Genomic DNA, 27,932 nt, shown 5'->3' with positions numbered 1-27,932 from the left:
TCCATGAATCTGTTTCTGGTTTGTAAATAAAATTTGTATTTTTATAGATTCCACATGTAAGTAACATCATATGATATTTGTCTTTCTCTGTCTGACTTACTTCACTTAATGTGGTAATCTCTAGGTCCTTGCATGTTGCTGCAAATGGCATTATTTCAATTTTTATGGCTAAGTAATATTCCATTGTGTATATATGTGTGTGTATGTATATATACACACACATACATACACACACACACCCTTATATATATATATATGGGTGTGTGTGTGCACACACACACACACATACCACATTGGCTTTATCCAGTCATCTGTCAGTGGACATTTAGGTTGCTTCCATGTCTTGGCTATTGTAAATAGTGCTTCTGGGAACACTGGGGTGCATATGTCTTTCCGAATTACAGTTTTCTCCAAATATTGGAAATGTTTTAAGTAGGAAGATGATAAAATATGATGCACACTTAGAAAGATCACTGAGATCCTGAGAACAAACCATATATAAATGGAATGCAAATACTCAGACTGGATAAAATCCCTAGGGAGTTAAGGTCAGGTGCCCAACTTGGAGTTCAGAGAGCACTCCAGCTTTACTTTGTGACCCGAGCAAGTGACTTACTCTGTCCAAGTCTCACTTTCGTCATCATAAAAGGCTATGATAACCGCTCACAGGATCATCATGGCAAAATGATGAGATAATATTTTACAGCAACCTTGCATAATACTTTGCACGTGGTTTACACATCTGACCTCTTAACCCCTTCTCCCCTTCAACATGTATGCTGCTCTCCTCTGACAGCATCACACGAGGTCTCAGGTGGGAATGTTTTGATCACGAGGCACCAACTTTAAATGGGAACCCGATAGATTATATGACACTTTGGAGTCTTAGCAATTTTACAAAGTCTTGAATCTTTCTTAAACGAAAAGTGGGGAACACACTGGTGCTTCAGTGGCACTTGGACATCTCAAAATGTTTTGCAAACAACTCGAAGCTGCTTCCTGGTGCTTCTGAAACCTCAGAAATCCTCCACTGTCTCTGCAGGTATGTGAAAGGAATTTGATTGAACTGGAGCCACTCTGGTGGATAAGAGTGAGATACAGAATTTCTTCAGAGAGAAATTCATCAAGTCAGTTTCCTTTCTATTTCTCTAATATCTCAGCTAAATCTGGTTGGTCAACATGGGCTTGACCACTGGCTTTGCTCCCCATCTTTACTCTCTGGACCTAGGTCTTCTCCTTTTGTCTTGCTCAGAAATCTTGTTCCAGCCTACGACAGTCTCCTACTTAAACACACCCATAAAACCCAACAGACAACCAGTGTGAAAGAAACAAACCACAGTGCATAAAGGCTGTATGTCCTTCACTTTGCTGAAATGCATTTTTAAACATTCGAGAGAAATAAAAAAGATAAAAAGAATCATTCCCTATATGAGAAAAACCAATGGATTCTAAGGAATCAAAACAGATTATGAAAACTGCTGGGGTGGCGTTCTCATGAAGAGTACTCAGAGTGATAATGAGACATTCTTCAACAAAGGGGGGATGATTAAAAGAGTGTGGTGACATAAAAACTCATTGCCAAGGCATTTTTCTTCTCAATTGGAACAAGACTATCCTTGAGTTTTGTTTTTGTTTTGTTTCATTTTCTGGCTGAACTCCAAAGAGCATTCTATCCTGATGTTTTCACATGAAGTTATATTCTTTCCGTGGGGCAGAAAGAAAGCAAAAAATTGCAAGGGGGAAGAAAGAGGTGTCTTACCTCAAAAAAAAAAAAAAAAAAAAAAGAAAAAGGAGGACTCAACTAGGAAAGATTTCCTGTCTTTGATGGGTTGTGCGCAGTCAAATCAAGATACATTGAGTCTCATGGAATAGAGGGATTTCTGTAATCTAAAATATTGCCCAAGGGACTGGATGAGGCTCGCATAGATAGATGGGTCTGCCCTCTGCATAGGGAAGTAGAAGTTGTTTACCACACAAAGCCTGGCTCATATGAAGAATGAATGAGATAATGCAAGAATCAAAGCTTGATTAAGCTATGATTGATGATAATTGGAGTTTGGTATATGAAAAAACTACCATCCTGTACCTAGGTGTTCATATTTCTATAAATCTTGCTCTAAATTGTGATGTATCATCTATATATTCTAGTAATGAACAGACAAATAATTTATATCACTCCTTTAAAACAAAGATATATTTTGTAGGAGAACAACCAGAGACTTGCTTGTATGCTCACCTAGGTTACTTTGTCCTGCTCAGTCTTGCCTTTGAGTTGAGGAAGTTTGACTGAAAACACCACAATTCATCTGCTGGCAGTTTGCCAACTTGTATCTTGGGAAAATATAGTATGTTTCTTCCAGATAGGTTATGGACACATAAAACCTAAAACCTATTAACCATTGTAGGCAGCTTGAGCTCTAGAAAGCAGTATGGTAGAGCTGTGCTGCTCAAAGTAGAGTCTGTGGATTGATGCTGATGAGAAAAGTGCAGAAACTGAAGGGGAGCATTTAGAGACTTTCATGGCAATTTGATGCTGCCATGATACCTACACCAGGAATGGGACCCTGCATCATCTGTGATGGTTTGAAAACTAAAAAAAAACAAAACAAAACGAATAAACAAGAAAACAAACAAAGCAACTGGTTCTTCATCACAGGAGTATAAGAAGCACCAAGTTGAAGAAACCGACACAAGTCAATTTGGTCCCCTTTGCATTCTGGTTCTACCACGTGGATCAGTCACCTCCGTGCTTGAGTTGGAGTCATTTGACCTCCACTAGAGGACCCACTCTGGAAATAGTCCTTTCCTCAACAATGGGGAAAGAGGTGGAAATGTAAGAAGCCAGGCTCAATGCTTATCCTTTCAATAGCTATTTAGTGATTTTTATATGCCAGCTATTGTGGGTTTTAGGGCTATAAATATAAATAAGAAACTGTCCCTGAATCAAAAGGCTTAAAGGCTGTTTGGAAAAGCATAAACCAATGGTTACAATATAGTTTAATTGAGTCAGTGAACCTCTGTTCTCTCTTCCTCCCCCTCCTTTCCTGTCTTCCAGAAATATTTCTTGCTCCCTACTTTAGACACCATGTGTTACATTGACCATTTAGTGCTGAGAATGCTGTTCTCTCTCTCACACGGAGATTTCAGCTTTGTCCAAAAGACAACCATAAGATAGATAAACACACAGTGTAATTAATTGATTAATTGATTAATTAATCCAATGAGCAGCCATTACTGCAAGTTAAAATAGAGCTGTGAAAACCTGTGGAGAGAGACCTAAACCTGACTCAGCCTCGGGTGACACTGGATGGGCCAAGTGGGGAAGGTGTCCCTGAGGGTGGAATATTTGAGCTGAGCTCTAAAGGGTAAGTGAGAGTTGTTCCAGGGAAGAAGTGGACAAAGAGTGTCGTAGGCAGAGAGAATAGCATGTACAAAGGTCCTGTGGCAGGAAGGAAGATAACATGGCTCAGGTGCTGTGAGACAGGAGATTGCCTTGCAAACCTAAGATGTTTGCAGTCTACATCTTACTTATACCTATTAACCTGGCTATCACTTAATTTTTTCCCTTCTCCATAAACCAAGGAGTCCAGATAATTGTATTCATGCCTTTTCCCTTATTCAGGAGACCCTATATTGTAACAGCTTGCTTTTACAAATGGTGGCTAGAAGAGAAACTCCCTCTAGATTTTACTGAGTTAGATTTGGTGAGAAGTGCCCTATCTTTTCCAGCTCTAGTATTCTGACTCTATGACTTCCCATATTATAATAAGAGAAGCTAATAGCTCTAACATGTATTGAATTGTTACTTTGTGGCAGGCACTGTGTTAACCACTTTACTTAGGTTTTGTGGTAACCATATGCAGTGGCTACTATTGAAATTCCTATTTTACAGTTGGGGATACTGAGAATTGATGAGGTCAGACAGAAAGTGGGGAGGGAGCAGGGACTGAGAGGAGGAGTGCAATGTACCTGGTTCCAATCTCTGTGAATTCTGACTTTTGTCCCTTGCCTCTCCTTTTCATTCATTTTTTAATGATACTAATCTTTTGACATTCAGAACTAATGCCCCGCCTGGTCATAACCATTAAAAGCGCCGTATGTTTTCTAATCTCTGTGGTTGTCAGTGAACTATCACAGCACGTGCTCTTCGCATGGACCACACGGACATGATCCCACAGCACTTTGTGCTATCCGCTGTTTGTTTAATGGGTAGGGTGCATTACCCCCAATCACAGTAATGGCTTAAAAGGTAGGAAATATTTCCTGCTTTTGTGTTTCCCTCACACTAACCATCAACAAGTTGATGCAGAAAAGACTCAGAAATAGATATTTTCCTATTGAATCAAACTTTCCCAGAGTAGTTGGACTGTCACTCTCCAGATCTCGTTGTGTTCACTTTCCTTGATGTTGAATGTAGATCATTCCAAGGACAGACCCTAGAGGAATGCTTAGCTCATTGAGAAATGATGACAGAGATTTGAAAGACTAGCGTCGTATGTCATGTGATATGTATATAAGTAGACATATTTAAGTAAAATATTCAAGTGTGTATTCCTTAATAGGTAAAGATATGCATTTATACTGTAATTCAACTCATATATAATATTATGAGTCGAACACTTTACTAGGCGGTGTCATGCAGCAGTAACTAGGCACATTGTTACCCTCGCACAGCTTATCATGTACTAGTAGACAGAATAATAGTCAATTACCTATAGGCATCATTTTAGAATTTACACACGGCACACTGCATATTGATACGTGCATTCTGATAGATAAATAGGAACCTTTCTGGATATATAAAACACATAGTTACAAATTAACCTACCTATTCATTGAACATTTATTGAACGTCTCCTACAGTACAAAACAGTCCTTAGGGGAGATGTATTCTCCTGCTTCAGGGGCAAGAAACGATTAATATGGACACTCTGTTGGAGTCAGTTTAGAAAGATGTGCACCATTTCCCAAGATTGAGCTTCCACACATCTTCACTGGCACGCTAGATCCAAGTGGTTACTAGATAAGTGACTTTAGGCACCTTATTTAACCTCTATTTAATCTCGCCTGTAAAACGGTGTTAATGATACCCACCTCACAGAGGTTTTGTAAGGACTGTGCATTATATGTTAAAAGCTTAGTCAGGCACACAAGAAGCCCCTTAGTCCCTGCCAGCTACTATTATTTAAAATGTGGGAAGACGGGTGGGGAGGGTATTTACACCCCAGTGGTTTTCTGCTGAAGAGCTTTCAGAGAGGATCTCCAGGTTCTGCATGCCATTCTCTCTCTCCAGGAGGAAAGCAAAGACTCAATGGATGGAATTAGGACAGGTACAGTCTGCCAGGTGCTGTTCACCTTTTAGCTTGAAGCCAGAGCTCCAAGTGGGTGAGGAACACCTCTCTGTTTCCTAAGAGCTAGAAATTTCCCTTCCCCTGAGCACCTTCCATGTTAGGCTCTCAGAGCTAGGGGGTGGCAGCTGCTAAGGGGAGTCCTGGCTGACAGGTAAATGGGGCCAGAACAACCCCCAGGGAGTAGGGTGGGTGCTTTTACCTGGGTGACTGGCTGGCTGAGTTTCTGAGACATGACATGAAGAATGAAGCACCAGAGTTTTCCAGCTAAGCCAAGAAATCAACAACTGCTTGATATACCAGAGATATCAGTTGCGTTCACTCTACTGAAAGTTTCAACCCTTGACACTCATGTATATGTTTTCTTTCCTGCTGTCCAAGGTTATCTAACCTGTGTATGGCCATTTGCACCTCTCTTAATGCTATTAAAATGTTACAGATTGTAGTAGAGGTTTGTGTGTGTGTGTGTCTCAGCCCCCCAGTGGTGCCTTAGAAAAAGGGCATCAGCCTGTCCATCTCTACACCCCCGTTGTTTGTAGCACAGGACTGGCACACAGTAGGCATTCAATATAATGTTGATATTACTATTGGTTGACTTAATGGAAAAGTGATTTAGACCAACAGAGGCTCCATATTGCTTATAAAATCAAGTTTAATGACTTCATCTTGGCAATCATGTTTTCTCATGATTTAAGGAGCGGGAGGGTCATATCTTGAAGACTCAGTTCTTTTCACCTCCCCTAACCCAAGTGAGTTCCTGTTGAATGAATTTCCTGCATCTCCAAATGCACCTGACTCACCGTCACCTCTATGCTGTTTTCTTCCTAGACTTGCCAACTTGAAAATACCACCTCTTACTTCCCCTTGCCCCATCCATCCATCTCTCAAATTTGGGGAGAAATGTTTTACCCTAGGTTCTGCCCATCATGATTTTGTAGCTCATACTGATCATCTCTCTTCCATACTTAGCCACAAAATATCTGTCTCTATTCCATGTTACAGTGTTTGTTAATATAGTCCATTTTCCTCCCTGCTTCACACTTGAAATTGTGTTTACTCAGCCAGATTGTATGCTTCCTGAGGGCCAGAATCAATATTTCTTTTTTCCTAGAACCTTCTTTCACCTTCCCTCCAGTACCTTCTCCATAGTATGAGGCATGAGGAAGCACAGTAATTATAGATGTACTGGAGATTCTTTTCTTGTGTAGACATAAGATGATAGAGAGAGAGAGAGAGAGTGAGACAAACAATTTCCTGGAAAAGAAGCTCTCCTATTTCCTGTGCCAAGCAGTTTTCTTGTTAATAGGATTCTACTCTTGCAGCTCTGTATTAAAGGATGGAGAACCTATTACAACCATTGGCATAAATAAAATATGCTAAAATGCTCCTCTGTGCCACAAATATTGACCTTGTCTAATAATTGATGACAGACTGCAGTATTGCCTTGGAACCATGCTGACACAGTTTTGTGCCCTTGCCACCGGCTTACATTGGTACCTTTTGTTTTCTTAAGCCTGAAATTTACCTAAATTTCTTTATGGAAGGATATTTTTCCCCTGGAGCTTTAACATGATACTACAAACTGAACTCAGTTAGGCAAGTATAGTGGAGATGAGAGGGAGGACTCTCCCTCCATCATGGTAAAGAAAGCCAAACTTCTTTCTTTTAAATGATGTTCCTGACAAGTCCCTCTTTTTGTCATAATTTTTCAAAACCTTGCTTATGCCAAAGAATAATACAAAACAGCTAAAATTTACTGAACACTTACTAAGTGCCAGATTCTCTTCTAAGCACTTAGCTTGTATTGTCTGGTTTAATCCTCAAAAGACCTCCATGAGGGAAAAGCTGTGATTGTTTCCATCCTACAGATGAGAAAACTGGGACTTGCGAGGTTAAGTAATGTTTTAAACACACATAGGAAGTGGCAGTGCTATGATTCCAACATCAACAGTCTGAATCCAAACCTTATGCTCTAAAGCAGTATGACAAACCGACGTCCTGCTCGTACATCCATGTCGTGGAAAACAGCTGAGTTTGCTTTGTCATCATCACTTCTTATGGGAACAGCACTTCACTTTTCCCTTAGGAACTATCACTTCTAAGCTTTCTGTTCACACTTGGTTCATAGCAACTAATTTAATGACGGGCCTTGGACCCAAGTTCAGTACGAGATTGATTGCAAAAATGACCTCAGTTTTTTTTACCTCCTGGTATCCATGTTCTTTGCAATGTGACTTTAAATCTCTTAAGTTCCTCCCAGCCCTTTCAGTATGGAATGGCCTTGTGACTTAGTCTGACCAATGGCTTGCAGCAGAAGTGGTATGTACTAATTCCAAGTCTAGACCTCATGTTGGCTTATGAATTTCCACCCTCTCTCTTGGAACAGCCCAACTGCCGTGGGAAAAGTCTGGGCTGTTTTTGGAGGATGAGAGACACATAGAGGAGAGCCTGGTTGTTCTAGCTAAAGTTATTCTAGAACAGCTAGTCTGCCATTGCCCAAAAATGTAGAGAGCCCACAAGATCCACAGTGCCAACTATCGCACAGCTGACTTCAGATGCACCAATGAGCTCAGCTGAGACTAACAGAACCACCAATCCCACCTGCAGACTCATGAGCAATGATAAATTATCATTGTCCTTAATGATGAGTTCCAGGATAACTGGCTATGAAGCAATAGGTAACTAATACAACTGACTAGCAGAAACCTTTTGAAGTTTTTTTGTAGCTATTAGGAAAGAGTTGATATCAATTTGCTCATATTGCTAAGCTATTAGGATTTAAGCTGAAATTATTGCTGGTCATTTCTACCTGAAGAAAGACTACTTCAAAAATGCCAACACACACGAAAAAACAGACATGAAAGATTAAAGAAAAACATTTCTGATAACATTCTTTGATCACCTGAATGTGCCAATGCCTGAAGCCATTATTCTCTTGAATTTTCTTGTAAGATGAGGCAATAAGTTTCCTTTTTGGCTTAAAACACTTTCGTCTGTAGTTTATTAACATAAGATTTCTGATTAGTATGATGACAATAGACTTTACAATAGATTTTAATGAACATCATTGAACCCCTTACCTTTCTGTCTCCCATTTCTCATACACGTCCTTTCCCTGGAATGTCCTCTGCTCATGTCTTTACCCACACCTTTGTCGTTTGAAGTCCAAGACTTGCTTCAAAATTTTATGAAAGTAAAAGGTGGAATATTCATGTGATTTAGAGAGGAACCAGTGTATATGGAAAATATTTGCAAATTATATATTTGATAAGGGATCAGTATCCAAAATACACAAAGAATCCATGCAACTCAATTGCAAAAAACTCTAGTCCATCTGATTGAAAAATAGGCAGGTAAAGTAAATAGACATTTTTTCCAAAGAAGACACACAAATGGCCAGTAGATACAGGAGAAGGTGCTCATCATCACTAATCATCATGGAAATGCAAATCAAAACCGCAATGAGATATCACCCCACATGTCTTCAAATGGCTTCCATCAAAAGACAAAATATAGCAATTATTGGCAAGGTTGTAGAAAATAGGGAACTCTTGTGCACTCTTGGAGAGAATGTGAATTGGTGCACCTCTGATGGAAACCAGTATGGAGGTTCTTCAAAAACTTAAAGATAGAACCACCACATGATCCAGCAACTCCGTTTCTGGGTATATATCCTAAGGTAATGAAAACAGGCTATTGAAGAGTTATCTGTACTTCCATGTTCATTGTATCATTATTCATGATAACCAAGATATGAAAACAACAAAAATGCCCATGAATGAATGAATAAAGAAGATGTGAATATTATTCAGCCATGAAAAAGAAGGAAATCTTGTCATTGGCCATGACATGGATGGACCTTTAGGGCATTATGCTTAAGTGAAGTAAACTAGATAAAGAAGAGACAAATACTGCATGATATCACTTATTAAGTGGAATCCAAAAAAAAAAAGAAAAGAAAAGAAATTCAAAGAAACAGAGTAGAAAGTGGTTGCCAGGGGCTGGAGGTGGGGTTGTGGAAATAGGGAGAGTCTGGTAAAAGGGTATAAACTTTCAATTACAAGATGGATAAGGTCTGAGGATCCAGTGCATAACCTGGTGATCATAGTTGATAATATTGTCTTGCGTAATTGAAATTGAAACAGAGTAGAATTTAAGTGTTCTCACCAAAAATATAAAAAGAAGATTAATATATAAGGTAATGGATATGACAATCAACTAGTTGGGGGAAATCCTTTCACATGCGTATGTGTATCAAATCATTACATTGTATACTTTAAGAATATTACAGTTTTGTCAGTTATAATTCAATAAGGCTGAAAAAAATCTTAGGAAAGTAAAGTCAAGGAGCCAAAATGAAGTTAATCAGCAGGAACCAGAATGAAAGATACTAAGGATGGAATAGGAGAAATATCACACGTTGGAGCAGATATGAGCCCAAGTCAGAATCACTCATTCATTCACTGAACAAATTATTGTTGAGTAACTCCATGTATCTAGGACCCTGATATGTTTTGGGAATATAGGGGAGAAGGCAGATAATTTTCTGGCTCCAGGGGAGCTTAATTTTTAGAGAAGGAACATATGCATGCCATAAGTACACAATTTTGTACAAAGATAGATGTTTAATTTTAATACAGTGAGGCAGAAGAAGGGCAGCGACTCATGTGGAACTGGAGTGGGTGGGTGGGTTGTCCTGGAGAACTCGCTGAGAAGTAATATTGATCAGAGGCTTAGAAAATGGGAAGTAACCAGCTTGAAATAATCTGAGGGAGAAGCATTTCAGGTAGAGGTAAGCCCAGTACAAAGGTTTGAGAGAAGCCTGAGATTTTTACGGTTTGGGGACAAGGAAAAAAGTATAATAAAGTGAGGTGAGTGTGGGAGGGCTGAGCAAGAGATGACGTTGGGGAATTTGGCCAGAGTCTTTAGGCCATGGTTAATAAGGAGTTTGTATTTTATTCTGGGTGTGAAGGAAAGCTGTTGAGGGATTTTAATAGGAGAATGACAGGATCAATTTTATAGTTTTAAATTGTAAATCTATATGAAGAGTGAACTGTAGGATCAAGAGTGATGACAGAGTGATCTGTTAAAAGACTTTGCGGCAGTTCAAGTGAGAGATGATGGTGGAAGCTTAGACTTACAGAGGAAGCAGTAGAGATAAAGAAAATTGGAAAGATTTAGGACTGCCACACAACAGAAAGAAGGGACCAAGAATTATCAACATAACATTATTACACACACCCCTAAACCTCACAAATAATCATATTGAATTTAAAGTCAAAATCACCTGAGTTTTTTAAAAAAAGAGTGATTTTTATACCTCTTTTATACTTTTGCATTTCAAGATGAAATAAATTTATGATAAATATTCTAGGCATATTCAGATTCACATACACACATATATTTAGTTTTGTAAAATTAGAATCATCATGCTCTATATCTAAGTTTATCTGCTTTTCCACTTGACATTAAATTTATTCATTCAGCAAAGACTTATTGAATGCTAACTATCCGTCAAGTAATTATCTAACAAATGGGTTTAATGCAAGGGACAAAAAAGACAAAAATATTAGGGCCCTTATGAAGCATACATCCCAATTTGAAGAGACAAAAAAAAAACCATGATTAGTGAAATATATAGATTTCAAGTGGTAATAGGAGCTAAAGGGAAATAGAAGAATGTATTGGGAGGGCCTGACATTTTTAGAGAAGAAAACTATGGCATATTCCCATTATCTTAAATAATTAATCAAACATTTTAATGACTCCTCAATATTCATTATGTTAACTAAACTTTAAAAACCCTATTTTTAATGACAGCATATATTCCTTGTATTTAATATTCCTATTGAATTTGGACATTTGGATTGCTTTTAATTTTCTCTATTAAATATAATTCTCTGAAGACACCTAGATTTCTCACATTTCCTTCAGCATGAGCTTACTTAAGGCCCTGTACCAAACTACATTCTACAAAGGAATTAGATTGCTTTCCAGATGTATGTTTGAGAATACTTGACTGCTGAACACTTACCTGGGCCTCTTGCTTCATGAGACTAAAGAGGCAAGAAGACATTGTCAACTCTAAAGAGAAATTACTACACATTTAATTTTGAACTAGGACAATTTACAAGATCCATTGAGATGATTATCAGCATTTAAGAGAGGGAAAATTGAGAAGCAGAGGAAAGACGCATCCTGGCTAGATCATCAGAGAATTAGTGACAAAATCTGTACCATATCCTAGATTATTTAATTCTCAGTCCAAGACTCCTTTCACTCCTTGATTCAACCATTCTCTACAAATGGACAAACATTAAAGTGTTAGAGGGAATTTCCTGTATGGGCAGCAATATTACTTTTTACATAACACCTCAAGGTCAATGCATCATGGTGCTCCTTACCCTTTTCTATAGGAATCATATTTGTATTGGAAGGATCCAGGCAGCTATCCAGGGTTCAGCACCAAGGAGAGCTCCAGCAAGCCTGTGGCCCTTGATGTTCTACAGACTTTGAAGCTTATACCATGAATAATTTAGTGTTGTCTGTCTTCGTTCCTGTCTTTGGGGAAGAACTTTCTAAGCTTTAAGAGGTCTGACATATTAACAATTAGTCCTAACCCCTTAGAGTAGAGTCAGAGGTCTCTTCACAGAGACTGCTTGCTGTTCACCCACATCAGTGTGGGCCATGGAACTGAATTCTAGCTAATGAAATATGAGCAGAAATGATGTGTTTCACCTCCGGGTCTGGACATAAAACCTCCCATGCAAATTCTTCTAAGCTCTTTCCCACTGGGATGGTGACATAGTGCAAACTTGGCAGTCACATGTTGCACAGGACAAAGCCATTGTAAACTTGGGTTTTTAAGGGGCTAAGTGGGGTAGAGCCCCAGCTACCCTGGATACCCAACCCTGGGCGTGAAAAAGAAACATCTCATTCAGTAAGCCACGGATTTCTTTATGTTCTTTTTGTTAGAGAAGTTTACAGTAATTTACTGTATCCTACCCTAATATGGTTCTTTCTTTCATTAACACAAAAGCTTCCCGCATTTATTTGAAGAATGCTGCACGTCCCCAACAGTTGCTATTCACAATTGATTGTGTATCCCACAGAGCCCCTCTCCTTATCTACCTTTTCATCTACCTTACCACCTTTTCATTTGCACATTTTTCTCAGCTGTTAATATATATAAAATAGTGAAGTCAGTTAACTGGGATTTTTTATCTCTCTTCCTCAAACACTCATCATCACATCTATCTTAAAATCTCTTATTTTTCTCTTCCTTCTTCTGCCAGAAGAAATACCCTTAAACCTGTGCTCTCAATTCTATCTCCTCTCACACCTCCTCTGGATCTCCCAGATGAAAATTGTTTTGCTGTCTAAAATCTTTTTACACTTTCCTTCTACCTCTACCATGAAATATTTTATAATATGATTATTTGAGTAGAGCCAGACACATAGTTGGCCCTCACCATAACTCTTTCCTAAAAGGAAGAATAATAGAATGAAAGAGAAATCCAAAGGTGCTTTTTTCCTGGATAATTTTATGAAACTGCAACTAAATAGCACATGCACTGTCTGTGACCATCAGTATCCTGAGTCTAAACTGCAGTTAACCTCCACAAAACCTCATGCATCAAGCTCTGGGTGTGTTCTGTACCATTTCTTCCCCCCTCCTTTATTTATTTTTTTTTTTTTTTGAGAATGATGAATCAGACTCATCATGGTATTCAATTAATTCCATACAGCTGACTCCTGAGGGAGTTTGTATCCAATGTCCTCTAACTGATGATCAATCATGCTCTTGTGGTTGGTACCCAAGGCAGCAGGCAGCAGGCCTGTGATATGCTCCAGGTTGTCGAACAGAATGTGTCCCCATCCAAGCAGGAAAGGTTCTGGTGACCTTTGATGGCATTTGAGAGAAGTCATTTGCTCTGGCTTTTCTGAGGCCATATTGATCTCTGCCCGGGATTCAATTTTAGACAAACAGGCGACATAATTTATGTAAACTGGGCAGGTAATTAAACTCTCCTCTCAGGCAAAAAGGTCAGAGCAGAATATTTAAAGTTTTATTTCTAAGTAGATGCAGTTAGCTAAAAAAAGAGTAAGAAACCTCACTGGGATTGTCATGTTGCCAACTGTTATCCTATAAATTATATGACCCAGATTATCTTCTTAAGAATAGGTCTGAGTTCTTTTTGCTGAAAAAGTTATAAAAGTCAAAAGCACTCATTAAGCACAAAGTTTGCATATTCAAAGTGACTGCAAGGTAGGAGACTTAGTGCTAGATTGTGATGAAACCTTTCAATAACTTTTTCAGAGTGATTTCTAAACAATATAAAGTTTAAATAGAAGTTGTAAGTATGGCATAAAGGATTTCCTTACCCCAGCCTGAATCATTTGAGAGTAATTTGCCAACATGATGTCCTACCACCTTTAAATTATTTGGTGTTCATTTTCTATAAACAAGAACATACTTTTCTATATTCACAAAATAACTATCAAGTCAGAAGTCATACTTCTACTATCATATCATATTATCCTCAAGCCCCAATTAAGTTTCTCCAAGGATTCTAAGAATAGTTGGATTTTTAAAAGTAGTAGCTGTTTTTAGATAGTATGTCTCTTTTGTTTATTTCAGTTTGAACAATTTCTCAGTCTTCCTTGTACTTTAATGACCTTGACATTTGTGAAAGATTACAGGCCAGTTATTTTGCAGAAGGTCCCTTGATTTGGGTTTGTCTGCTGTGTCTTTATTATTAGATTATGATATGCACCTTTGGTAGAATATCATTGAAATGATGCTGGGTCCTTCTCGTTCCCTGTCAGGTCACACATCATTTCCATTCGTCCCCTTACTAGCGATATTAACACTGACCATTTGATTAAGTGGACTCTACTAGGCTTCTCCATAGTAAAATTATCCCTTTTTCTTTTGTGGTTAATCAGTGTCTTGAAGGGAGTTATTATGTATGAAACTACATAAATATCCCATTATTTATCAACTTTCTATTTATTCATTGATGTACGTCTATCAGTGTAGACACTTGGATTCTTGTTTTATTCAACATGCCGTACTCCATTACTCTTATGATGTTTTGATGCTCTAATTGTCTGTGACTTGACAAATGGGAGCCCTTCTAGGTGGGTGCATGTGTCCTCTTCATATGTTCCCACCCATCTTTGAGCACTTTTTTTTACACTCCAGCCAAAAAAGGTGCCCCAGGTTCATTTTGTACTGTCCTTTTCCCAGACCTAGAACCAGTCATTTCTCCATGTAATTCTGAGTACTTTTCCTGAAAAACAGTACTTTTTAGAAACCAAGATTTGGCTGTTTTATGTGATCATGGCTATTGGAGTGATTATGCTTTTAGGCCCTTTCTGTGGACAGAACTAGGGAATGTGTGCATAGACCCTAGATATACATATATACACACTTACATCTTACTCATCGCTGTGAGCATCTATTTACACATTAAAGACCATGGGATTACATCAGCACCTCCAATTCCAGTTCTACACAATGGTGTTCATTCTGGTTTCCTCCCTTTGTATATTTTTAACTTCATTTTTTAATAGTGAGAATCCTAAATCCATTATCCTTAATGTATTTACTTATTTGATCATTTTCTCTGTAAACGAGCAATCCCTAGTCACAACTGCCACCGTTCACTTTTGCAAAGATCACCTGTTCACCCTGCTTGAGCTCTTACACCCTCCACTGGGCCACGGTCACAGCCAAACCCCAGTCCTTCCTGGGCACCTTCCTCACCTGCCCAGGCTGTGACACACCTTTCTGCCACTGTTGCTGTTTCTCTCCCCTCTGCATGGATGCCTTACTCCCCTGGCTTGAGCTTCAGTCCTCCAGGCTGGATGCCACTGCTGCCACCCCCCTGCATGGATTCCTTCTTCACCCTGTCCAGGCTTTGGCGCCCCGCATTGGGCCACCCTCTTCCCCTGTGTAGAAACCCTCCCCAGTCCTCTCAGACTCTGACGCTGTGCTGGGATACCCTCTACATCACTGCTTCCTCACCCTTCCTTGCCTCTGACATCCCGTGCCTGATAGCCAATACTGCCATCCCCCTATATGTAGGTTCCTCTCATCCTGCTCAGGCTCCAGTAACCCTGCAGAGTAACACTCCCATGCAAATATCTTCCAGAAGTCAGTCAGATTCTGATATCTCATGGCAGGCTTCCCCTCTCCTGGGGTGCCCTCCAACACCTGATTGGGTTCCAGTCTGTGCTGGAGTTCCATGTGCTCCCTTAGGTGATTCCCCAAATGTTAACATTTTACATTAACATGGTGTATTTGCCAACATTGGTAAACTACAATTAATAGAACGTCATACTTTTTTTTAACATTACTGTCCTTTTCCTCTTCCAGGATCCACCCATCTAATCCAGGATGCCACACTGTATTTATTGACATATTTCCTTAGTCTCCTTTGGTCTGTGACAATTTCTCAGTCTTTCCTTGTTTTTCATGATCTTACATGATAGTGTCAGTGCTTCCGAGCTGCTCGAGTAATGTTTACTGAATAAATAGATGAATAATTATATATGAAAGTCTCTGATATATCAGTTTCTAATTATGGATTCTGATTACATCTAATTGTCTCTTTAGGTTCACAGGTGTTATTCACAAAGAACTGGCATTAAGTTCCTACAACAGAGAAGAGTCAGCCTTCTCTGTTTTAGCTGGAGACAGAAATTGTCTGCCAGTCCACTATGGCACATGGAGTCACCATGGAAGAGAGACCTTGGCTGGCTTGGCTGATTGGAAATTGGCCAGAGTGGATTTGCCACTTAGGATGTTAGCCAAAGCTGTATCAATTTGGTATTAGTCAAATTAGTAACACTGTGGCTATTGCTTCCAATAACCATCCCCTCTTCACTAACCAACCTACTGACCAATTTTTCTGTTCATTTAGCCTCATAGGTAAATGTGCTTCAGATATCTGGTTATAGCATACCTTTGAATGTTCAGTCCTAAATCTACATAAACTCATCATATTCTGTTCTGTAAATTTTTCATTAGCATTGATATTATTATTATTGGACATGACTCCATCCCCAAGTCTAGTGTTAAGTGATTTTAATGCATTTTATTTGTTTTTGTTTACATTGTCTTAAACATATTTATTTGTAGCATCATGTTTTGGTCTAAAGTTGTAATCTTACAAACAGTAATGATAATCACATTTATGTGTAGAAGCCTCTATATCTGACAGAGAACTATCTCATATATTAGCTCCCAGGGGTCAGGAGAGTTGTAATACAAATCCACGTGCATTAAAAGATTTGAATGAGTTCATTACCAAGGTCCCTTGATCTGTGTAAGGACGGGTAATTACAATATACTTTGATGATAGTGATTATGAGGCCTTTTTGAAGATTCTCAATATGCTAAGGGATGAGAAAAATGTATCCCTGATGAAATCCACCCCTGAAAATATTTTGTTTCCTATGGCAGTGTAATGTATACTCCACCTGCCCCATCATCCCTGGCAGGCGGAGGCCACAGGGAATTTCGGCCTGGCAGGCTGTGGACTGGGAGTTCTAGGCAGGTGCCAGGGCAGCCTGCTTCTTATCCTTATCCTGAAACCAAGAGGTCACTATTAAGTGCATTCACGGGAAATGCCAGACAAGTTATAAGACAAACATTTCATGCTTTGGTGGCCAAGTCAATTGGAGTTACTAGAAGAATGATTGCTAAATCACAATCACATGAAGTAGAGGCCAAGGTGAGAGGAGCTGGGAGGTGGGTTGAGAGTCTGGGAGCAATTTCAGAGTGAGAATGCAGATAAACGTTTTATCTCTGTCTATTTAAATGGTGGCATTTTATCTAGTGCTGGGAGCCTCTGCTCCGGACTTTCTAGGAACATTTAAAGCCATTGTTCTCAGCCTGGCTGGCTTCACACTAGAAACACATGGGTTGCTTTGGCAAATCTGCAGATGCCTGGGATCCACCTCCTGAGATGCCAGTTCAGTTAGTTTAGGGTTAGTGCAGGCATGTAGTTATGGAAAGTTCTCCAGGAGACTTGATCAGCTGAGAACCAGTGATCAAGAAGAAATAACATTTAATCTACAACACTTATTAATTCTGTATGTTGTTTCATAAACCCACAGGTATTTTTGATGGCTTCTTGTGGAAGGCTGGTAATGAGTAAAGTCAGTCTACTCTGCTGACCTGATGCATCAGGAGGTCAGTGCAATGGCAGCGAAGAACTCTTGCTCTGGTCCATTTACTGTTAATGACTTGTGGTGCGATGAGTCCTTAGAGTGTGAACCCTTTAGGGACAGAAACTGTTTCAGGCAGGATCTGAATAGGGAAGAGGTGATACACTCAAATTGGGTACTTCAAAGAAAGTTTAAATATACATTTACAAACATGTTAGCTGAGAGCACAGAAACCCTAAGGAGTAATTACTACCGTGGGAGACTTTAGCTCTCCTGGGCCTAAAAGGGAAAAGGAAAGGTGAAGTTCCTGGAGACAGGTCAGGAGCAGAGGCTAGGACTCTCAGCTGAAGGAGGCACTCAGCCCCCGATCCATCCCAAAAAGATGCAGCAGTGGAACAAATTCCCTGACCACATCCTCTTGCTCTCTCCAGCTGACCACTGATGCTTCCCATTAATCAGACCCAACCAAAATCCAGAAGGCAAGAAAACCCCTTGACTCAGTCCATGTAGGTTTACCTCACAGGACACAGCTCAGGGAGCCTGTGGGGAAGGTGGGAGAGTGAATCTGGAAGGGCAAATGAAAGAAAAAAAACACACAGGGACTGAGAGATTTTCATCTGTGTGACCCTTCCCCGCAATCCCTGCAGTGTTTGGTGTATATAATATTCTCATAAAAATGGAATTATTATGATCAATGACAAATGAGGTTATGAGAGAATGAGAAGTAACATTTGTCTGATACCTTCCATATGTCAGGTGTCCCGTTTCATTTTATTGGCTTTTGTAAGAACTTGGTGGGATGAATTATTATCATTGCCACATGACAGTTGAGAAAACAGCAAGTTAGAGAGGCTGAGTGACTTCATGCAGGAGCACACGACCAGAGGGTGGTAGAGCAGTCATTCCAGCCCTGGCTTGGCTGACTTTAAACCCAATCTCTTTCCTTAAAACCATGCAGAACTTTACTCCAAACAGAGAGGTACAGGGCATCACCAGAGGAAATTTCTCTGTGACAAGGCAGATATTCAGTCCCCTTTGTTACGTTCCAGGGCTCCAGAAGTTCAGGGCTTTTTCCTGCCCTCACAGAGTTACTCATCTCATATATTTCACGATCATCTGCGGCAAGATCACTGCACAGGTGGCCTAAGCTTTAAAGTAAAAGCCGTCATTATTTTTTCATTCACTCACTCATTCATTCATTTATTCATCTGTTTTTTTTCCATTTCTTTATTCACTCTATAGTTCTTGCCATTGTTCTAGGCTTGAGCAATACAGCCACAAATAATCTCAAGTCTATGATTATATAAGACTCACATTTTAGTGAGAGCAGACAAAGCAACAAACAGCTACATGAACAAGAAAAAAATGCATAGCAATAAGTATTAGGCAGGGAATTAAAATAGGTAATGGATGGCTAGGTCAACTTGGATGGTCAGGAAAGGCTCTTTTGAGGGATTTATAACTAAGCTGAAATCTTCATAGTTTGAAGGAATCAACTCTGAGAAAAATCAAGGGCAAGAGGATTTCCCAGAGAGAACAGTTAGTGGAGAAGCTCAAAGGCATGAATTCTAGGAAATGAAAGAAGATGGAAAAAGCTAACGTGTGGTGAGCTAGGAGAACACTTATGAGATATGAAATTGGGAAAGTGTGCACGGGTTGGATTATACAGGATTTAGTAACCCACCCAAGGATGATGAGAAGCCATCAGAAGGCTTAGAGCAAGGAAGTGGGTAGGGGTGGAGTGGGAATCTGATGCACAGTTAAAAGCATTACTCTAAATGCTGTCCAGATAAGAGACTGTCGAGGGAAGGAGTGGCATCGGAAAGATTTGATAGAGGACTATCGCAGGGATAGAGGGGGAAATGGTAGAGGGTTAGACTAGGGTGATGGTACTGTAGGCCGAGGGAAGAAGATAGACTCAGGCTGTGATTTGGAGGTAGATGGGTCAGTGGGACTTGCTGATTTATCCTACGTGAGAGATGTAGAAAAGAGTAAGGATAAACTCACTGAGATGAGAAAGATTAGGGAAGCAGATGGGGAGAAGTGAATGAGGATGCAAATCTGGGATTCCGTTTTAGCCACGTTGATTTTGAAATATTTCTTAGAAGCCTAAATGGAGGAGACACATTGACGGTTAGCTGTAGATCTCTGGAAGGTCACGGCTGGAGACACACTTTGTACTTACTTGTATCTAGGCCATATGAAAGCCTTAGGACTTGATGAAATCACTTAGGAAGAGGGTACAAAGAAAGAAGAGGCAGCATCTTGGCCAGAACTCTGAGGCATTCCAACATTTTGAAGGCAAGAAGAAGACAAGCCAGCAGAGAATGACAAAGACTCACTTTTCTAACGTGTGTCGAGACACTGACATTTCAGGACAGAGAGGATTTTAAACATACAAAGAGAGTTCGTCACTGGAATCAAATTCACAAAGATGGAAGCACCTTTCTCTGCCCAGCACTACATTGTGAGGTAAAAGGGGGAATATAAATCCTTTTTTCATTTTCATAACAGCAGCTTATACTTGTAAGTACATGATTGTTTACAAGACTTTTTAGCAGTTTCTTTTTAGCAGTCCCCAGTGTGTGGGAATTCTGTACCACTATCCTCTATTTCTCATTTTAGAGAGGCTGCATGACTCTCGTAATTATTCTCCCTAAGGACAGGAAGGACAGCAGAAAACTGGGTAGAGCATCTGATGCCAGTTTCTTCCCACCCCACTGTTCTTTCCATCAGTGCAAATTCTTTGATTCTCCCTTTGAACCAGCTTCACGGTTGGCAGACAGAGTAGATTAACCGCATTGCAGATGGCAGTGCCTTCTAGCTCTCTCTATCCCAGAGAAAGTGGACACCTGGGATCTGACTTACTCAGGCTCAGTTAGATATGTGGTTCCCATATAGGGTATCATTTTACTGTGTCTCAGAACTCAGCGAACATTAGCTTTGAGAAATAGGGGCTTTGTTTCCAATTCTGGTCCTGCTATTCATTCAGTGTATGATGTCACATAAGTTACCTAACTTCTCTGAGCCTGTTTCCTCGTTGGTGAAGTGAAGATAATGTCAATCTGTAATGGGTACTTATTGACATGTATGCCTTGTATCCATTCTTTGTCCCCACTCCACGGTTACGGTAACATTCCCACAGTTTTGTTTTGATGGTACCACCCCACCCCACCATTGGTTCTTGTGCTCTGGATGAAATTGTCTCCATCTTTCTCTCCCCTCCAGGGTGCAAGCAGGTGATCTAGATCAAGGCTAAGCCAACCAGTACAATCTAGAACACTCCATCCCTCAGGCTTTGATGTTTGGCTTAGAGTGGGTCACATGATCTAAGTCAGGCCAATCAGAACCAAGAACATTTAATGCTGGTATCCTTTCTGAGCTGATGAAAGAAATAGATTCTCTTGTCTGCTAGATTGGGTGCTCTATTTGTGAGTTTGAGCTAGTGAGAGTGACCACAGAGATTCTGAGAAAAGAGTCTACCTGGAAGATGCCGATGGAGAAAAAGATTCCAGGGTATCATTTGAGACCTCAGTGGAGCCATGTCTGAGGCTCCCAAATTCTACCCCAAACTTGCAGGCAAGTTAGTAAATCATTCTTGTTTGAGCCAGTCTGAGCTGGGTTTTCTGTCACCCAAAAAGATAAGAGTTTAAATCGATAAAATTATCTTAAAGGGGTGTAGCAAGGATAAAATTAATAATTATGAAAAGCACTAATCCAGAGGAGACTCTCAATAAATAGAAGCAATTACTGTGATTTCATCTTCAGGCTTTTTTTTTTTTTTCCCCTTAATGTTACCCTCTTTCCGTAATAATGATTGGAGTGACTACTCCACACGTCGAAAGCTATACAGAGATTGGAGCCGAACCAGGTGCTGCAGGTATTTTCAAAAGTTCAAAACATCAAGCCAAAATGCCAGTTACTCTAACGTAGACTGAATATTCATCATCAGAAGTACACACGCAGACATCACACACACACACACAAATGTACAAGACTCTATAATTCAGTCTCACATCCAGCAAATATGTAAGTCTCCCCAGGGTGAAGAAGAAAAGAACAAAACTTGGCCTGTCCTATCAGATAAATTCAGTGGCGTGTCCAAAGTAGATTATGTTAATTCCAAGAGTAATTTTTCATATTTGCAATGTAATATATTACTTGATAAGATTGTGAAACCTTCTGACAGCTTATTAGCCAGTGCCATTAAAATCAGATGTCAACTTTATCAACTTCTGTCAGTGAAATTAGCAATGCAACAGTCTCCAAGGGATGGAGGTTCAATTTGTGTTGGATAATGGTATGAATAATCACTTGGATTTATATAACACCTTCTCCCTGAAGGGTTTGAAGAGTTTACATACATCTATGCTCACAATACCCCCCGACAGAAAGAAGGGACCAACTTTGTTGCCCCTGTGTGGCTTGTGGTCGCCTTAATGCTTGGAGTTCGTGAAGCCGGTGCCCACAGCCGGCTTGCATCCACCCGGCTACTCTCCTTGCAGCCAGGATATAATGCCACTAGGTGCGGAGAGACGCCTATATAGACGAGACTAATAATAATGATTAAAAAAAAGAGAGTGGAGTGCTTTTCCATTTTATTATACCAAAACATTAAACTGTAGCTATCATTAAGAACAACCAATCACAGAGTGACCAATCGCCATGTTTCTAAAAGTTAATGTACAATACAATTTGAAGAAATGGAAAGCAAAGATGCAGACTATTAAGAGACCTTATAGAAAATCGAGGTCAGTGCCCATATTGAAGCATCATACATTTTGGTCACCGTTTTTACATTTTCTCCCAAGCGTCTGTTCATCCTCCTGGTTATGGAGTTCCGGTTTTCCTTTGGGAGTCATGTTTTTCCAACCTCTGTCCATGCAGTTTGAGTGGGATGAAACTAATCCTGGTTCTCGGAGTGGGGACCTGATCCAGACTTCCTGATGACAGAATTCTATCCCCCTGGTTTCCCCTGCCTTAGAGATAAGCATGCGATCCCAACAGGGCAGTGAGAGAAACAACTGCAACTTTCCCTGAAGCTGTCAGGAAAGAGATTTCCTGTTTCCATTCAACTTGCTAATCTGGTAAAATAAGAGCCTGAAGCCATATTGCTCCTGTATTAGAAGTGCCTGCCTGAGAATAAAGCCATTGTAGGGGACAGAGGAGCTACCAGGAAAAGGAAGAATATGATTTTCTGTGACCCCACTTTAGCTTCTGGGTCCAGCTGTGTGTGAACCCGACCCTTTTATATGAGCCAACTGAATGGGCTTTGAGCATTTGTTAATCAAAGAGATCTTAGACGTGTGATGCTAAATAAGCCATATGTGCCATGGGGTACTATTTAACCTAAGGTTGCTTTTCTTTAGGATATATATGTAGCCAGGATGGGCCAGTGTTTGCTGTGGTAACAAATACTGCAGAAATCTCAGTAGTATAAAACACTAATTTGTTATTGTTTTTCCAGCTTAAATACAAGCCTATAATAGTTGGACCAGAGGTTCTGTGCCTTCTCACTAAGGGTCCCAAGCTTGGTGGAACAGTCATTATTCAAAGCATTTGTGATTCTTACATCGTAGGAACAGAGAGAGAGAGAGAGAATATAGACTTTTAGAGCTGCCACTTGAAAGGAGAATAAATTACTTGGAATAAATAACTTACTAAATCTCTGGCTTTTAATGCATAAAACCCTAGAATTTCAGGAGTCCACGTAATTTTAAATCTCTATAGTCACCAAACAGTTCCTTGACACAAAAGGTACCTAAGGAGTGTTATGACCCCTGTTTTTTAGCTGTTAACAGCTCTAAGAGACTTTCTCTGGCTACAGAATTACCCATTCCGCCAGCTGTCCTTTGGATTCTTCCTGCCTAACCACTCAATTTCCTCTTATGGCCTAGTGAAATCAAGAGGAGTCTCTCTGAACCTCTACATCTCAGTAAAAAGAAGAAGTGAGGTAGTTCTATAGCAGGATTTCATTCTGGACTCAGCGTGGAATCCTCAGTTATCTTTTCCCAAATCATAAAGTCACAAGTTTCCTCTTTTCATCAAGAAAATGTCTCCACTCCCCTCAGCTATCTGCCTGAAGTGTGAGGCACTGCTAAAGTCTGTTTATACACTAAGGGGCAACTCCCTGAATATACCCTGGATTCTATGTTAGATGGGAAAATCTCCTTTTGTAATTACACATCCCTAGCTAATTATGGCATAACTTTAAGAAGCATTTAAACACTGGATCAAATGAAAAATAGATATCATATGTAGAATGATAACGCAGATAATCTTTATGCAATGTTTGGTCATTTCTTAAAGAGGAGATAGAGACGAAGAATTAAAGCAGGGCAAAATTTTCCATCAGATTGGCTGTGAGAGCTGTACGGAGTTTGTACATAGAAGCTAGCCAGCAATGAGCAAAGTCTGTAAATGAGAACTTACTTGAAGATGGAAACTAAGAGAAAGAGATATGAACCTATTTCTACTCAAGTCAATTTCGGCAGAGAGTGGCTAAATTCTCACCTCTCCTGCTTTCGTTTCAGAAGACACAAGGAGATTATATTTCCCATCCCCCCTTGCAGTTAAATTGTAGTCACGTGACTACTTTTAAAATAGTCTATGTGCTTATATGTATATATAATATATACATATATATATATAAAGTTAAAAACAAGCAAACAAAAGGGCAAAACTAATCCACATTTTTAAGAAGTGAATGTTTAGTTTGTAAATGGAAAAACAGAAACAAAGAAAGGATTTCTATGGAATTCAGGAAAGTAGGTTTTTTTTCTTTTTATCAACAAAATGAGAAGACAACTTACTAAATGAGAGAAAATATTTGCAAATGATATGTCCAATAAGGGGTTTATATCCAAACTATAGAAACAGATCATACAACTCAATATCAAACAAACAAACAAAAAACCCCCCAAACAACCTGATTAAAAATGGGCAGAAGACTTGGATAGATATTTTTCCAAAGAAGACACACAGATGGCCAACAATCACATGAAAAAATGCTCAACATCACTAATCATCAGGGAAATGCAAATCAAACCCACAATGAGGTATCACCTCACACCTGTCAGAATGGTTATCATCAGAAAGAACACAAATAACACATGCTGGTGAGGGTATGAAGAAAGGGGAACCCTTGTACACTGTTGATGGGGCTGTATACTGGGGTAGCCACTGTGGAAAACAGTATGGAGGGTCCTCAAAAAACTGAAAGTAGAACTACAGTGTGATCCAGCAATTCCACTCCGGTGTGTGTGTGTGTGGGTGGGTGTGTATACATATATACAGACCCACCCACCCACACACACACACCCATATGACTACTTTTTGAACAATGGCATGTGAACAGAAATAGTGGACACTATTTGGAAACTAACCATTAAACTTCCTGACTAATCACTCATTCTCTGTGTCTTTCGATGGTAATGGTGGAAGTCATATATTGAGAATGGTGGCATCAGAAGTTACTAGGAGCTGGAATCACTGAATCATTGCTTAAAGGAGAGCTACTCAGAAGAGCTGCAGATCTCTGTAGACCCATGCAGTGAGTAAGAAATAAGCCTAAGCTACTAAGTTTTTATTTTTATTTCTTATAGCTAGTGTGGATTTCCCCTCTAATATATAAGAACATGTGGACACCATGTCAACCATTTCATAGCAATTGCTACCTTGGAATACAATGACATAGGAGCACTAAAAAGAACATTTAAATCTAAGTGGTCAGAAAAGTCTTCCTAGATAAAGTGCCAGTTGCGCATTTTTGTAGCAGAAGGCAAACAGAGAATGCATGCTGCAGAGGGGACAGCACGTAGGAGGCCACACAGGTATGAGCGTAACGTGAGGGGATTTGGGAAATTGCTGGTTGAACCATGTAAAAAGAGAATATATTATCTCCTTTCCCATATAGGGATGTAATGATGCTTTTTAGGAAATGGTTATCATTCCCTTTTTGCAGAGAATGAAATAGAGAAATCCAATAGCAAACAAACAAACAAACAAAACCCCAGCAGGGTAATATGTGATGAACCTAAGGACTTGAACCCATGTCTAGGAAATTTGTGATGCAGTGGTGTTTGGGACATCACAAACAAGAAGGCTCTTAGATTCTCTACCCTTGGTACACGGTATTTTTGGTTAATCTTTATTCCAGGCATAAGTAGTTTCTTCTTTTCAGACTGTCCTCTTGAGATTGCAGCCTAGAAATAGAGAGCTTATATCTTACATCCATATTAGCGTCTGTATTAGTTCCCTATTGTTGCTATAAAAAAGTACCACAAACTTTGTGGCTTAAAACAACACAAATTTATTATCACCCAATTCCGGAGGTCAGAAGTTCAAGTCTTGCTCGGTTAAAATAAAAAGTATCAGTAGGCAGTTCTGGTTCCTTCCTTGAGGTTCTCGGGGAGAATCTGTTTCCTTGTCCTCCTAGCCACATTCTTTGATTCACTGCCCTCTTCCTCCATCTTCAAAGCCAGCAGTGTTGCCTCACCCTGACCATTGTTCAGAAGTCATGTCTCTCTTTGACTACAGAAAGTTGAAAGTTTCACTGCTTTGGGGGCTCCATGTGACTAGATTTAGTCTACACAAATAATCCAGGACACTCTCTACATCTCACAGTCCCGGGAATCAGGCATCTTTGGGGGTGAAAAGACATTGTTCTGCCTACTACAGGGTCTAAAGTCAGTGTTCCCTATGAACTTGTGTATATAGTCAAAATTACCCTGAAAACCACTTAGTAAGTAGATCGGATCATTTTAGACATGGACATATTAACTCTCAGTGGCCCCCACCTGCCCAGTTTTCACTCTGTGTTGCCACAGAGTCATTTTCTTTGTTGGGCACTGGGCAAAGCCATTGGTTATTACCAGGAGCCATAATGTTTGGAAAAAATATATACATACATATTACTCAAACACTAGAATTACACTCAGTACAGCGAAATCCTCATGAGAAATCCATATGAAAGGCCCTTGCAAACTGAGCTCACCAAAGAAGCAGCCAGTCATGCCTCCTGACTCATTTATACCCAGTCAAATATTTGCATGGCGCAGCCAGCAGAATTACCCGCACTCTTTCATCATCTTTTCTTGCCTAAAATACAAACCTGATGTACCTCTACTGAATAAACAGGATTTTCACTCTGTGCATCTCAGTACACAAAATGGCATACCGAAAGGAAAATGACAGGGATGTGAAATCCTTGCATAACGTCACCTTTGAAGCCACTTCCTTCTTTGACCTCAGAGACCCTGAGTAGAGTCTCCATCTTTGTCTCTAATTCTTGAGGCAAATCTTTCCCATCCAGCAGTCTTCCTCTTTCCCATACTCCTTCCATGTAGTACTTTTCCCCCTATAGCAGCAGGGAGTTCCTGTCTTTCCTGTAGGTTGGAGTCTAAACTCAACGTTTAAAATGAAATTGTGTCCAATAAAAATTACCATGGAAGTCCTACAGAAACAAGCGCTATTTTATGTCCTCCAGCCCCCAACATTGACTCAGGTTGTGCATGCTACTGATACTCTACAGCTACTCTCCCCATCTCCCAGACAATGGCATTTCCTTCCTGAGCACCCGAGTGCTTTGTAGAATCGTCCCAGGGACCTACTTGGGGAGTCTTGCTTCCTGCACCCCTGAGCCAGAACCAGTTCACTTACAACTTCCCCTATTTTCTGAAAACAAACCCTCTACCTATCTTTATTCCTGTCCTCATGATTCATGCTCAATTTTTTAAAATGCCGTCTTCTCATAAACACTAGATATCAGAAGACTAACTTACAGGAAGAAGTTGTGATTGCCTCAAGAATGTTTTATTTATGTTACATGCAATCTTTGAAGGTGTCTGTATGAAAATGTGCCACTGTTTCAAAACACAGTAATCCTTGTAGGTGTAAGCACAGCGCATTTGGCTGTCTTGGGCCATCAGAAGGGAATGGAGAATAAAAGTGGTACAGCAAGGGCTTTGCTGCATAGCACAAATGGAAAATACGATAATGGGAACAGGATAGGCTTAAATGTGGGGCATCTTTAATTAGAGTTAATCTCATTCAATGGTAATTTTTTAGTAGAAGACTCTTCTGAGCTGACTCTATTCCAAGAGAAATGTGCATATGCATGTGATTTAATACATTGCCTATGATTCTATGAGAATTATAATTTTTGAAGTGCACGCATGATTCCCATGAGTTAAGAACTTTTGATCAAGTCTACCTTATCACTTGGGATAGGATTTGCTTGAGAATTCTGTGTTGCAATCTATAAAAATACTTTCCTAAGGCTCCAAGATTTATGAGTATAAAATTCTGAGAACATAAGACTGTTGCATAATAATTCAGCCAAAAACACAATCCAAATACATTTTCACTTGAATAATGCTTTGGAAAAAAATCTGATAAAGTCTC

At 39.8% G+C, this 27,932-nt stretch overlaps 1 long non-coding RNA gene across 2 annotated transcripts in view; it reads left to right on the top strand.

Annotated features, from left to right (window-relative positions):
- Positions 1-27,932, top strand: part of LOC116659788 — a 72,699-nt gene that overhangs the window by 23,885 nt on the left and 20,882 nt on the right. The gene's annotated exons all lie outside the window — the stretch shown is intronic.

The sequence above is a fragment of the Camelus ferus genome, chromosome 25 (genome assembly GCF_009834535.1).
Source record: "Camelus ferus isolate YT-003-E chromosome 25, BCGSAC_Cfer_1.0, whole genome shotgun sequence".
In the NCBI taxonomy this organism is placed as follows: domain Eukaryota; kingdom Metazoa; phylum Chordata; class Mammalia; order Artiodactyla; family Camelidae; genus Camelus; species Camelus ferus.
Note: the sequence above shows the minus strand (reverse complement) of the source record. Positions and strands in the feature narration are given on the sequence as shown.